The following is a 14,193-nucleotide window of genomic DNA, read 5'->3' on the forward strand; positions in this document are numbered from 1 at the left end:
TTATAATTTTCAAACAAAGAATTTCTTCTTCATATAGTACATTAGCTACTTTATATGGTTGTTCTTTGACATGTTCAACAAATCTTGAAGCAAACCGACACTTTGTTTTTCAACACAGCAACTATAACAAGTATTCCAATACCTATACAGTAACAAATGTCTCTCAGCTCGATTTAATTTAACTGTCAACACGACTTTCAGAAAACTATGGTTCCGCCTGACCTCTTTTGAAATGATGTGACCATCTCCGAAGTATTATACCAGGTTATCTCTACGTGAACCCTTTTGTTTTAGAGAAGTAACCTTTATAACTGTTGCTGTCTTCCGTTAACTTGTCACACAATTGTAATATAAACGCTTAACTAATTTTTAGGTTACTTGCAAATTATTCTTCACTGTCTGTCAAGTAATTTTCTTCTTAATTTAGACGAATTTCGTTTTGCATTTCGGATCTTATTTTCAAGTTCTCCCAACGTAGGAGAAGTGAAATATCTTTAAAGTTATCTTTATACAGACTTAAACTTGTGTTAAGGATATGTTGAAAGTAACGAAAGTAAAAAAATTAATAGTAAAAAGTCAACATAGGTTTTAAAAAATTGAAACTGTAAATAATGGATATTAAAGATGTATCTTTGATGTGAAAAGTATAAAGATATTGCTGAATTTAACAGGCAAAAGTTTCAGAACTTGCGGCAGTTGAGTACATAGCAACGTCGAGAGAGGACGATAATACAAATAATGAATACTTCAAAAATTGGAACAAAGAACATGACAGCAATATAATGCTTGCATGACAAAAGTATATTCCGTCTATTAACTTTAACTCTAGATGGCTGAACTTCACCAAACTGAAAGTTGAGAAGATAATGTTCTTTGTATAGCTCATCTGATTCTTTGTGATTCTTTCGATCTCTCAGATCCAACGTTCGAGAAAATGTCTCCACTGGACAAATACCAGGAACCTGGTTGACAGTGGAAACAGATTTTAAAAATACTATGATGCCATAATAAATACGAGATTAGAATAGAAATGTGAAATGTGCATGTATGTATTTGTTGTCCGGCAAGTAACATGTTCGTCTTCTTATCTTGGAAATTATTCAATACATGATTTATGTAGTAATATTTTGCTGTTGTTGAATAAATATTGATACAGTAACAATTACTTCACGAATGTGACTCCTTTTACACAAATCTGTATATCTGCCATGATTTTCTTTCTGTTGTTTTACTTCTATTTACATGTTTGAATGTTCGTGTGTTGGAAGGTAATCAATGAGTCGATGAGTACGGAACTCACCATAAACGATGGAAACAGATAATATAGATAAAATGTAATAGTATTCTATTAACTGCGTCTGTAATTCATTTAAAGTAAGAATCATTCAGACTATTAATGGGAAGATCTTTTCTCAGGGAATACTGTTCTTATTTAATAAGCGATACGAAACTTCTACAATGATAGTTTAACTTCCAGTAGGAAGTCCTCAACCACCTGTTGTCATTCATATTGCGCAATGAATCGATTCTCCCAAACACTCACAAGGCACTATGTCAACTGAGTCATCACTCTAAACTCTGAAAGTGTTGCTGCTTTCAAGACTGTTTACTGTGCTAATTAGACATGTGTCCACTTTTTAACAGCATTTGATACCATTATTGTTGTCTGGTTCTCCAAGTTATAATTGTGTCCGTAACGCCTCGAGAAATGTATATCCTAGTAATATATCATAGTTTCTTAAAATTGTTCTTAAAGGGATCCCCTGCTTGCGTTAGATAGCGCGTAGTATTACCATACTTCAAGCAATCTATTCATCATTGTAAAATACGGATATTGATTTTTGGAAAAACAAGCTTAAGTTTCCTTAAGATTCTTACAATTACTTCCTTCATTACTTCTGCAACGCATGCTGGAGATGGTAGTACCAGTGCGATTCAGCACCTTATATTCAGTTGATGGATTGCCGGTTCCACCGATCTGTCAATAAATCTTTAACATACCGCCGGTCACACCCATCTGTCAATCAATCTTTAACTCAAGACAGCTCATGGTGAATTGTACTGTACTATAGATGATATGGTGTGAGCTGTTGCGTAATTGCAATATCACTCAAATCTCTACGGAGATTGCAGACTCGATGGTCCAAATTTAGGTGAATGTTACTATATAATATAAACAATTTGAAAACTCAAAATTTAACCACTGATAATTACATTTTTGCGAAATTACACGTTCTTATTCAACATTCACATAATCCATACTGGATTGCTGACAAAAGAAAACAATTTGTGTATCACTAGCCAGGGTTATCACCACTATTGAGATCAGTGAACTTTTTTAAAAAAAACAGCAGCTTCAGTGATCTTCATTTTGTTTACATATTTCGTCTTTCTTCACAAATACCTCGTTCAATCAAAACTAATGGCAAACCAAAGAGGGTTCCTGACCGATTCCTTGCCAAGATTGTAAAACTTTCAGACATTTAATTGTTTTGTTCTGGATTTAAAATATTGAAAAGCACATAATTATCATAGATTTGAAAAATATTTCACCTTCACACTTCTCGTGATCTTCCAATGTCATGCCGATGTCATTCCATGTAATCTTTGGATATACATCGAAACTGTATTCTGAACAAATAAGAGAAGAAAAAAAGATAAACAATGTTTTAACGTTTCCTTTTGCAGATACATTCTTCACAGGTGGGGGTGAGAAAATAGCAAACAAAATCTTTCAGAAAATGCTTTCCAAGCATTTTAAGCATAAAATACTAACATATTCCAAAATTAAAAATATAAAACAAATATTTAACTTTACTCAGAATACAGTTAAATTCATAGCTCTGTCAGATTTCTTAAATTCTGTTTCTTTTCTTGCATCTGTAATCTGTCCATCTGCTTGATGTATTTTATAAATATGAGGAATCTGATCTTGCTTTCAAGCTTCCTGATGAAATAAAGCACAGCAGGGCATAAAAATCACCCAAACTGTTAGCTTAAGCTTGGGGTGCTTTAGAAACCAGTTAATACTGGCTTTAGAAACGTTTAACATTCTCTGTTATTGGTTTAGTCCAAAGGTTATTATCCAATTTTCTTTAGTCGAAACACTTGTTCCAACTGAAAACTGAAACTTCAGATACTATGCAAAAGAATGTTATTTTCTGCAAATTACTGCTCGAAATAAAAACTAAGATTTTATTTGTTATGTAGAAATAGCAAGGTAGTCAGAATGAGTATACAGAGTATCACAACTGATGGACTTTGAACTTGAGTTTATATTTAGAAACTATCGAGATTATGGAATTTTAATCTCTATGTAAATATCTCATCTTTTAAGTACCTAAGACAAAACACATAATTTCTCTGCGCCTATGAAGTGACCGGTTTCATCTTATGTATCTAAAAGTTTGTTCATGTATAGTCTCTACTACGTAAATCCCCGGGATTTATCTTACCTACACACATCAGTTCCATATAAAGAAAAGAGAAAGATTCGTTGTAACGAACATCGTAAAAAGGTATCGGGTTCATTTTAGCACTAGGGGGATTCGAGGAGAGCTCAGGGTCATCTTGATTTCCTGTTGGCGCGTTACCGCACGTTTTTCGTAACATTATAGCATTACAAATATTGACGTGTACCTTTGGTGCATCGAGCTCGTGCAACCCATAATGAACCACAGCGTGGGTCTGATGGTTCCTCAAAACGGTGGTTTTAGTGAGCTTGTCGCTACAAATCTTATCTTACACTGTTTTGTCCTAAACACAGAACGGTCACACAACAGTTACCGCATATGACTTGTTCACATACCACATAAACAACAAGTGTCACGGAAATTGAAAAAAAACCGTAGCAATAATTTGCAATGTGTGTATCGTACTTGCGTTAGTTAAAAATATTTTTCATGCGCTTACACTGTTTGCATTACTCGTTTGAATTGTGTTTTCTACCGGGACAACCGAAGGATCTTCTATCGCCAACCAACGCTCAAGAGTATCACCGTTTTGTTCCAAAGGATGGTGGCGATAGCTTCGTAGCTGACAGCCGTGCCCTTCGCAACAATGGTCTTAATGTAAATATTCACAATAAACTGTTTGTCCAAGTCGATATTGTTTCAGGTTGATGTAGTAAACTGTGTATATACCGGTAATGTCCTTCTCGCGTATCTGGAGGACGGAGTAGACATTCTGATGTGGCTTAATAGGATCTCATCGGCCGTCACTTATTAGGCTCGTTATAGTGACATCAAGATTGTCAAATACAATCAGGTTTGTACTCTTTTAACTAGGCAATTCCTAGTAGGAAACGGTGTTGGCACTGATTTGCCGTGAAAATTACTTGGTGACTGAGCTTTGATGGTATATGTTGTTGCGCCCTGGAAAAAGAAGGTGATCATGCCCCGACCAACTCCATCCCTTGCATAACATTCATCAAGTTGGACGCTGAAACAAGCAAAAGCGTTACAGTAGATAACCATAGGGCAACCTATGAGAGCATGCCCTTTACAACATCAGCGTAATTTTCGCGGAAGATGGCGTAATCGCTGTCACTTTACAGGTCAAAATGATGTTGTGCTTTGTGCCTGAACGCGTATTCTTACAGAAGTCGAAATCTGGGTTTAGTGGTTTGGTGCAAAAAATGTTACATTCGCGTACTCCTGTGTCTGCCGCAACGCATACCCTTTGTTGATGTTGCAGATGTTTCCCCTAAATACATTCGTATGGTATCTTCCGCATCGTATCTGACCTTCATCATAGTAAAATGGTGACTATACCTGCAATTCCATTATACCCTTTTGTTTGGAATCGGGTGCTTCATACGCGTATGCTTGCAGATAATGTGGTCATGGAGATTCGGGGACCATCAAATCGAAGGGGGTCTTGTAATTCTTCGAAAAATGCCTCTGCAAAAAGATCTGCTTCCTCACGGTCATCTTCTCAATGAAATGGCTCGGCCTGCACATATGGCCAAGTGTTTCCAGTGACAGGTTAAACCAGGGCGGTGGGATCATCATCCGTTTTAGGCGGCATTGTTCGCTTGGTCATGTTTGGAGCGGAAAAACGAATCAGATCCTCGACTTTCTGGCGTGAAACCTGGTTTACAATCGGTATATTTCCGTCGGTATTGTCTCTGCCACGGACACAACCATCTTCATGAGGCGATTAAATAATGCATCCGCTACCTTTTTACCGTCGGCGACATTGAATGCTGAAAGCTCTTTCATTGCCTAACTTACTAAGCTGTCTTGACAGCACCGATATCGTGAGAAATGTTAGTCTTATCGGCAGAGGACGTCGGCCCTGGTGAGGTGTTGACCTACCTGATTGAATGATATCACAGTGTATACGAAAAACCGGTCAGCGCCTGCCTTTGACTCGAGTTCATACAATGAGTTGAGTGGCTCTAATTACTTGCTGTGGTTTCCACTGGGAATAAAGACTGGAATTTAAATGCTAATCTCCAAAATACTTAAAGCGGAAGACGGTCTCAGATAGAGAAAGCAAATAACAGATTGTAGTCGTGACAGTCGTGCGGGTTACCCTCCTGGTCGGACTGCGTCAAACACAGTTTGGGATGTAATAGTTAACAAGGCAAGTAGAAGGCAAAGGGGGTGCGAATGTTAGACGCCGGCCTGGGTACACCGTTTGTAGGCTTACGGTCTTCTTTTGGTGGGGTCTCACCGTCGAATAAAAGCAAATAGATAGTGTTGGCCGAAAGATCGGTAATGGATGAAGTGCCACCTATATAAAGGACTAGAAGAGACGCCAACACAATCACGAGGTCACGTCCACTGGCAGTCTCAATGGCTGTTAGAAAGAAGTCGTTAAATGCTGGATTTATTTAGTTCGCTGCCACCGTCAGGGTGGTTCTGGGATGGCATACTCTTAAATGGCCCGGCGGATCGAACCGTCCTCGTTTATCTTCTTTAGTATTTTCTCACTTGTGTTGTTTTTGTGGGTGTTTATTTTGTCGTTTTGATCGTTCTTTTGACAGTACGTTAATATGAGTTACAAATCTTGTTATCAGGCTCTTTGATTATCTCTTTAAAAGTAACAACCTGCATGGTATCATCCTTTTAGCTAGCGTTGACGGATGGCGGTAGCATTGTGAACTTGCTCGAATGACGTGCTGCCAACCCGAAAAGACTCTATCAAATCTTCGAGGTGTTCGTCTAGTACTTTGGGCCATGTAGCGGACTATTAACCGCAAGTCTTTTGCGCGCAAGGCAGCTTCATTGTCATATTCAACTCGTGCTAATACCCGCTCTTAAGCTGCTTATACTATGTAATCTGCAGTGGTATGGTGTGCACATGCATTCTGGCATTACCTGCAGGTAATCTGGTAATTTTACCTCACGTGAGCGCTGTAGTTATCATTGCGATCAATGACCCTCTCCTGGTCTGGCGGCTCAGGCAGTTGGTTCATTTGCAGCCATAGGAAGCCACCTTCTGGCAAACGCAGTCATCATTCAACCCGTCCTCCTGAAATATCACTGTTATAAATTGCTGGAATTTGTTTGTTCAGTCAAAGAAACAAATGATGCACACAAAAATTTTCGAGACCGTAAGACGACTGGTCTTGTGTTGTGACAAGCACATTTACGGATTTAGTTTACACCGATGTTGTGCATGTGTGTTGGCCTGGATTTCACTTTTTTAATTTAATTAAATTTCTTTGACTGAGTATGGATTAGGCTAAAATTATAAACCTCAAAAATATATATTCTATACTGTATTTTTAAAATTTCCTAGCGGGAGGTTCCTTCCCCACCGAGTCATACCAAAGACATAAAAATGGATAATGTAACTGGATACGACATGATGCCACATATCTTCGGCATGATGCCACAGTGCTAGACATCACTATAAGCTGCCATAATCCAAACATCGTAGCGGTATGACTAAAATTGTTCAAACTAAGATAACAATCTAAACACGCACACACATATTTATTATTCATTCTCTAAACAGTTATTTGGGGAAAATGATCAAAGATTTTCGTTAATGTCTTTTAACAAAGTAACCTGTACGGCATTGCGATTATAAACATGACAAGAGTTACAAATCATCGATAAATTAAGAACTGACCATTTTGTGGCTGATATATTTTTCGAACAGGGAATATACTTTTTCTTTTACCAAAGTTAGTTACTTTTTTGCATATACTAAAATGGATATAATTAGTTATTGTTCTACAAGTAAGAACAAGAATAGTTTTTGAAAGCTATTCCCCCACCCCACCCCTAGCACACTCTGTACCTGTAAAAAATGGACAGTTTCTACCCGGTTTCAAACTTGCACCCAAATTGGCTCATAACAAACAAACAAATAATAAGTTTAGAAACAGCTTGTTCAAACGCTATTTTAAAATTATTCTAGATGGGAATAATTATCCAGTCTACAGGACAATCAGGTAATTAAAACAATCAATGAGCAACCAACAAATCAAACTTGGAAGAAATGGAGCGGTACAAGTCAAGCTTATTGTACGCTAGCCCTTAAGAATATAGATGATCCGTTGCTACAATTATGAACAATACACTAGCTCTGGAAAGTATTTCATAAATGTGACACGTCACAGAACAGATCCAAAAATATTTGTCAAGATTACACACAGAAGGATGCAACTGCAAGTGGTGCTAGAGTGGATATGCCAGCAAATTGTACAGGTCATGTTGACTAGGGGACATAACTCCAATTGAAAGAACTCAAATCTGCTCATTATTGAGCTCGTTTGTGTTGCTTATTAAGTAGATATGATTATGTTTATCTAGCGTGTTTTATAGTCATGGTCCCAATTTGAACAACGCTCGTGGGTCTAAAATTACCCCAAAGTAGTGGCCCATTGATTGTATGAACATCAAGGACAACAAACAAAACCACAATAAATTATACGACACGATTAAAGATGAACACCTTAAGAGAGGCAGTGGTCATACTTCATTTAATCTGAGTCGTCCTTAATGTTTCCTATAAGTGTAATAATTTAAGAATACAATATTTCATTCACGTGAACAATTACATTTATATTTGGGGCCCCAAGTGGCCGAGTGGTCTAAAGCGCTGTCCGTTACGGATCACTACCATCTCACCTCTGTCTGCGTGGGTTCGAGTCTCGGATTCAGCCAACGTGAGTATGTGAGAAAGCTTGCCAGTAGCTTCTCGTGGGTCGGTGGTTCTTTCCGGGGTTTTCCCGGGTTCTTCCTCCACCATTAATACTGGCCGCCATGTATAGCCTATCGTGTGCTGAAAAATGGCGTTAAACCCTACAACAACAACAACAACATTTATATTTATATAAGGAATATATATTAAGAGTTCAAATATACTTGGAATAAAGAAAATTCGGTACCAATAATACATTATTTAACTGCAGTGTTTACTTTGAGAATTACATATATAATGCTAATCGAACGTCATCTGTATCCTGACATTTAAGTTTAGATGTGAATGCATTATTTTCATTACAATAAACATGTATTCACAGTGGCGTTACAAAGGAGGTTTTTCTTCAGCTAATATGCAAACAATCTTCTATTTGTTAAAACAGTTTTTAAAGCATGGTTCCATTAAGTATTGACGAAAATATAAATGCCTCTCCCTCCCACACAAAACAGACAGCTGAGGTAATTATGTTGGTACATAATCGAATTTGTAATCCAGGTGTTCAATATCGGCCAAGGCCAGACCGGGTCGGTTACCTCAATGTTTCCTTGGGACTGCACACGGTTATACATTTCCTCGGCATGATATAGTCAATACTGTGTTAAAAGTACCGTTGTCAACCAGTAAAAATACACTCATACACATTGCCAAACATCCAAAACCCTACCGATTCAAAGCCGGCCTCCAACACCCCCATTCCAGAATATTCAAATCCGTCCCACAACACGGCCCCACCCCACCGAGTATTCAAAGACCTAATCGACCCAAACCAACTTAAAATGTAATTGTTTTGAACTGCTTCTGTGACTTCATCTCAAATGTCATTAACTTTTTTGAGAAATGTATTTTTTTCTCTTTGAACCGTTCCCAAATCATTTTTTATTTTTATTTAAGGAAGCAGTGAAAAATTATTTTATTTTCTGTTAATGTTAACTGTTATCATTTGTATTTCTAATATGTACCATCGAAAGTTATGTTTCAGTCAATCAGGGATGCATTAATTTAATTAATGCAAAATGATGGAGGGCTGATAAACGCTACAGCCATATCGCAATCAGGCTGTCATCTGTTTCAATTAACTCATTCAAATATGTTGCCAATGGCGACGCACATGATATGGAATAACATCGTCTATATCATTGTCAATTCACTGCTAAATTAGGGTTGTAAATAGATGTCGTATAAAAAGGCTTCCATATTCTGAAGTACATACATTTTGAAATGCTTCTCATAATTTTAGGTGGCCGAGTGGTCTAAAGCGCTCACCGTTCCGGATCACTGCCATCTCATCTCTGTCTGCGTGGGTTCGAATCTCAGGCTCGGCTAACGTTTGTACCTGAGAAAACTTGCTAGAGGCTTCTCGTGGGTCGGTGGTTCCTCCCGGGATTTTCCAGGGTTCTTCCTCCACCAGTTATACTGGCCGCCATGTATATCCTATCTTAACTTAAAAAATGGCGTTAAACCTTACAACAACAACAAGATAATTTTAGAAAATCCATCAGAATCATTGGGGATAACTTGGTAAACATATCTTAGAACAATAAAACTGCTTCGTTAAAATGAGATTTGACTCTTCATTGTGTCCCTGGTGTGAAATCACTACAGTGAATACTGTACTCAAAATCACAAAAGCCACTGGACAAAGACTGCTCATTAACGGTAGAATATATAGATTTATCTCGATAATGACTAGACAATGTCAATTCTATATGAGGCCCTTTGAGTTAAAATCCACTTCACCTGCCCGGGTAAAAAATATCAGTACACAAATAAAAAATGTCAGTACTTCTCTTTAAAACAAAAGTAATAGTAAACTACTACATTTATCAGAAATTATCGCATAGTATGTATAGTTTTCTATAGTATGTGCAGTTTCATATTTTTGATATTACTACATGTTAAAATATCACTTTATGTGATTCTGATTGGTCCAAATAAGGTAATGAAATTATTGTGCTGTATCCTCTTTACTGATAGGTTGAGATAGTGGGAAAACGCTTTTAACCCCGCCTTCTTGAATGTTTGGTTTTGAATGAACATTTTTGGCGGCCATTTTTGAACTCGACTCGCGAAAAGAAATTGGGGAAAAATTACCTCCGCTGTCTGAATATGGATATGTTACCCCCACAGGGGTTTGTTATGCCATGTATAATAATATCATAATGAAAAACATGGCGTAAAACTACAAGACAATAACAACAATAAGAACTAAAACTGAAAAATGATTTTGTCGTTATAAAATGTTCTGTTTATTCCGATGGAAGCTTTTCCTTTGATTTTTAAAAAGAATCTCAAATGGGTAACGATTTAATATTAAATTTACGAAGCTCGTTGAAAAATGTCCAGCTTTTGCTCACCAAGGCTTGCAAAAGCTGGACATTATTCAACTCGCTACATAAATTCAATATTAAATCGTTACCCATTTGATATCCTCTATATATTATTTCTCTGCAAACCTCGCTATTTTTTGCTGATCATTATATCCCTATTGGATATACAGCGCGAAGATGGATTGAAGTTATGTGTGTAAAACCGATTTTCTTTTATAAAATTGAAATTATATTTTTGGTAATCTAAAATATTAGAAATACTGAAAATTGTTACAGGCTAATTAATTCATTAACTAGAATAAAATATATATATTTGTATGTGTGAAGACTGCCAATTCAAATGTGTTACTTAAACTCACTACCATGAAATTTCGTCTGCATGTTTTAGCATGTAACAGTAGTGTCGATTTTCCTTCTTGTTAATGCTTGTATCTTGGAGAAAGACGGCAAAACGGTTGTTGAGAGAGAGAGAAGGGGGGGGGGACTATGAGTTACTTCCCTTTAACTATGCTTGCCCTGGAGCACGGCTTACAATGAACATTTCATGTAGGGTCTCACTGGACAATTTATCTGGTGAATTTTCATTCGACAATGACCTATTGCAGAAAAATGAGAATAATTTTATACTGAAGATACAAATAGAAACTAACTAATGATTTTTGTTGAAAGTATACATGTGAGATTTTGACTGCAGTAATCAGGTTAATTCCTGATGCAACTGGTGGCTTTTATACTGAACCTAAACTGCATCCAACCCTTAAATTTTACATTCATTGTTGACAGCAAAGATCTATTTTCAATATTTTCGTATGACAAGGCAGCTAAAAGAATCAGTATGTGCCTTATGCATAAATAAAGTTAACTAGTACTATAATAAATTTGCATACTTGTCATCACCCCTCAACCATCTAGATTTTTAGATATTTACCTTTGATACAGACACACGTAAATACGTAAGCCAAGTCGGCTGCTCATTTGCAGCCCAAGTTACGCATATGGTCTCCAATGCTCGTCTAACTGTGTCAGGCAGTCACCAACAAGCCAAACCATTTCCAAGCCTAACTCAAAGTAAATCTAATCCACATTACAGCTTTAGCTTCTGTGTGAATTTATAAATTTTAGGGTAGTGATAATTAGGTTCATGCCTTCTACCTTAAAAACTAGGGAGGTGTCAAAATACGAAACTATCCAGTGAGACCTAATGTTTGTTTTGCCACCGATTTATTTTCAACACTCTACAGCTTGCCAACCATGTTCCAGTGGAAGAAACTGATACGCAGACACAAATTATAGAGACCCTTGCTATCCTGATTAAATAGCAGATTTTAAAATACGCTTTGATGTTTTTTCCAAGAGTAAATTTTTCACGAATATCTAATGTTGTATTTCAGGCCAACGAAGTATGCGGTAATGGTTATGTCTAAGATTACATCATAATGGATGTTTAAGAGGGAGAAACAAGTTAATTGATGAAATTAGTTGTTAAATCCTGGGAGATGCCTAAATTGTGAAACTGGAAGGGTCAATATTCACTTGTTTACGGCAATCATAAATTCATAAGTTCTAATTGAAGCGGTGTTTTATTTTTATGATAAAATAAATCAATCAATTCTAAATTGGCTCTGAATACATTTTTTATTTTATTTATTTTTTTATTATTATAATATATATACTTCTTGAAATTGATTGTTATCGTTAATGCAGTTGCAAGCAGTAATGAGGCCCCGAGTGGCTGAGTGGTCTAAAGCGCTCACCATCACGGATCACTGCCATATCATCTCTGTTTGCGTGGGTTCGACTCTCGGCCAATGTGGGTATGTGAAAAAGCTTACCAGTAGCTGTTCTTTGTTTGGTGCTGTTTCCGGGGTTTTCCCGGATTCATCCTCCACAATTAATACTGGCCGCCGTGTATAGCTTATCTTGTGCTGAAAATGGCGTTAAACCCTACAACAACAACAACGACAACAACAATTAATATTAGGAAATAAGAGAGATTAAGGTGTGATTAACTACAAGGATTCATAAAAATCTAGGGATTTTAAACTAACATCAAAGATACGTATGTACATTTTTGGTACTAAGATAACATGTGATCAATCCCAAAAGATCAAGCAATGGAAAGGTGTGTTTTGCAAGATGATGGCTCTCATAAATAAGTAGTACATATATATATGAAAATATTTCAATTTAAATTGTTGTTAAAATTATGTTTTGCATCTGATTGCAAATATAATTATTTAGTTCAAACACTATAATAATATCTTTTTAGATAAAAAATTGTATAACTATTGTACATGAGATATTTTACTGTTGGACATGCCCGTCTTTATTTTACCTCTCAGTATGCCCCCTACCAGCATGCTTAGAGCTATAGAAAACAGGTCTGATGTTCCCTCTGTTATGTAGGTTAATTCAACCAATTCTATCCCTATTAATATTTTAAGGGAAACATGAGCTTCTCATAGTCTTTTATTGTGAGGTACTTTGCCTTTTCTGAGAAGTCTTCTTCTAACGAGAGTGTTCTTATCCGGGATGTAGAGTGCGGCTTTGTTAATGTTCCTCTCCATTGTGTAAATATGTCATCAGACTTAGTCTCAGGACCCGTGACAGTCGGCACAGTGTGTGTTTACCCGTTGAGGGCATTCATTTATTACTCGGCAACGACTTATCTGGAGACAAGCTTATAATTAATTCACTTGTAACTGAAAAGCTTTGCTCGGATCAGAACGTCGATCCAATTGAAAAATAATTCCCTGATTTATTTCCAGCAAGTGCAGTTACCAGAGCTATGACAAAGTAAGCTCTTGCGAAGGATGTTGATAAGGAAAGTATTCATTTAACTGACACATGTAATGGTCAGGTTTTTATGAGGTCACTTTCACTTCTTGTTTGGATCAGTCAGATGGTACTGATCAAAGTGATCCTCTTTTAACAACACATTCTCTTTCTTTTAATAAGGGTGACAACTGACAATCACTTGTCGTCGAAAAGGAAAACGATCCTGAGATCTCCTGTTTGTTTCAAAAGGTTATTAGTGAAACTGAAGCCACTGAAGTTCCTGTCTGTTATTTCATTACAAATGGAATTCTTATGAGAAAATGGAGACCTCCTGAGTGATGATGAATGGTCAGTGAACTATCAAATTGTAGTTCCAAAACCTTACAGACAGGAAATACTTAGTCTGGCCCATGAAACACCTTTGGCTGGTCATTTAGGGATTAATAAAACTTATCACAAGAGCTTGGCACAGTTACGTTGGCCAAAATTCAAAAGTGATGTTGGTAAATACTGTAGATCTTGTCATACCTGTCAAATGATAGGAAAACCCAATAAGAAAATACCTAAGACTCATCTACAACATATTCCTGCCTTTGACGAACCATTTAGTAGATTGTGTTGGTCCCTTACCTAAGTCCAAGTCAGGTAACCAATACCTGTTGACCATTATGTGTACGTCAACAAGGTTTCCAGAGGCAATTCCCTTTGAGGAATATTAAAACTTTGATAAAGGTTTTTACTTAATTTGGCCTTCCCAAATCTGTCCAATCGGGTCAAGGATCAGATTTTAGGTCTGGAACTTTCCAGCCTATTATGCTTGAATTTGTATTCAGCATTTCAAGTTAAAAGTGAAATTACGGTTTGACAGAACTTCAATGGCGAGAATTTTTTAGTCTGATAATAATGGGTTTCTGTCTCTCTT

This window comes from Sinohyriopsis cumingii, chromosome 1 (assembly GCF_028554795.1).
Source record: "Sinohyriopsis cumingii isolate HCF-2022 chromosome 1, ASM2855479v2, whole genome shotgun sequence".
Classification (NCBI taxonomy): Eukaryota; Metazoa; Mollusca; class Bivalvia; order Unionida; family Unionidae; genus Sinohyriopsis; species Sinohyriopsis cumingii.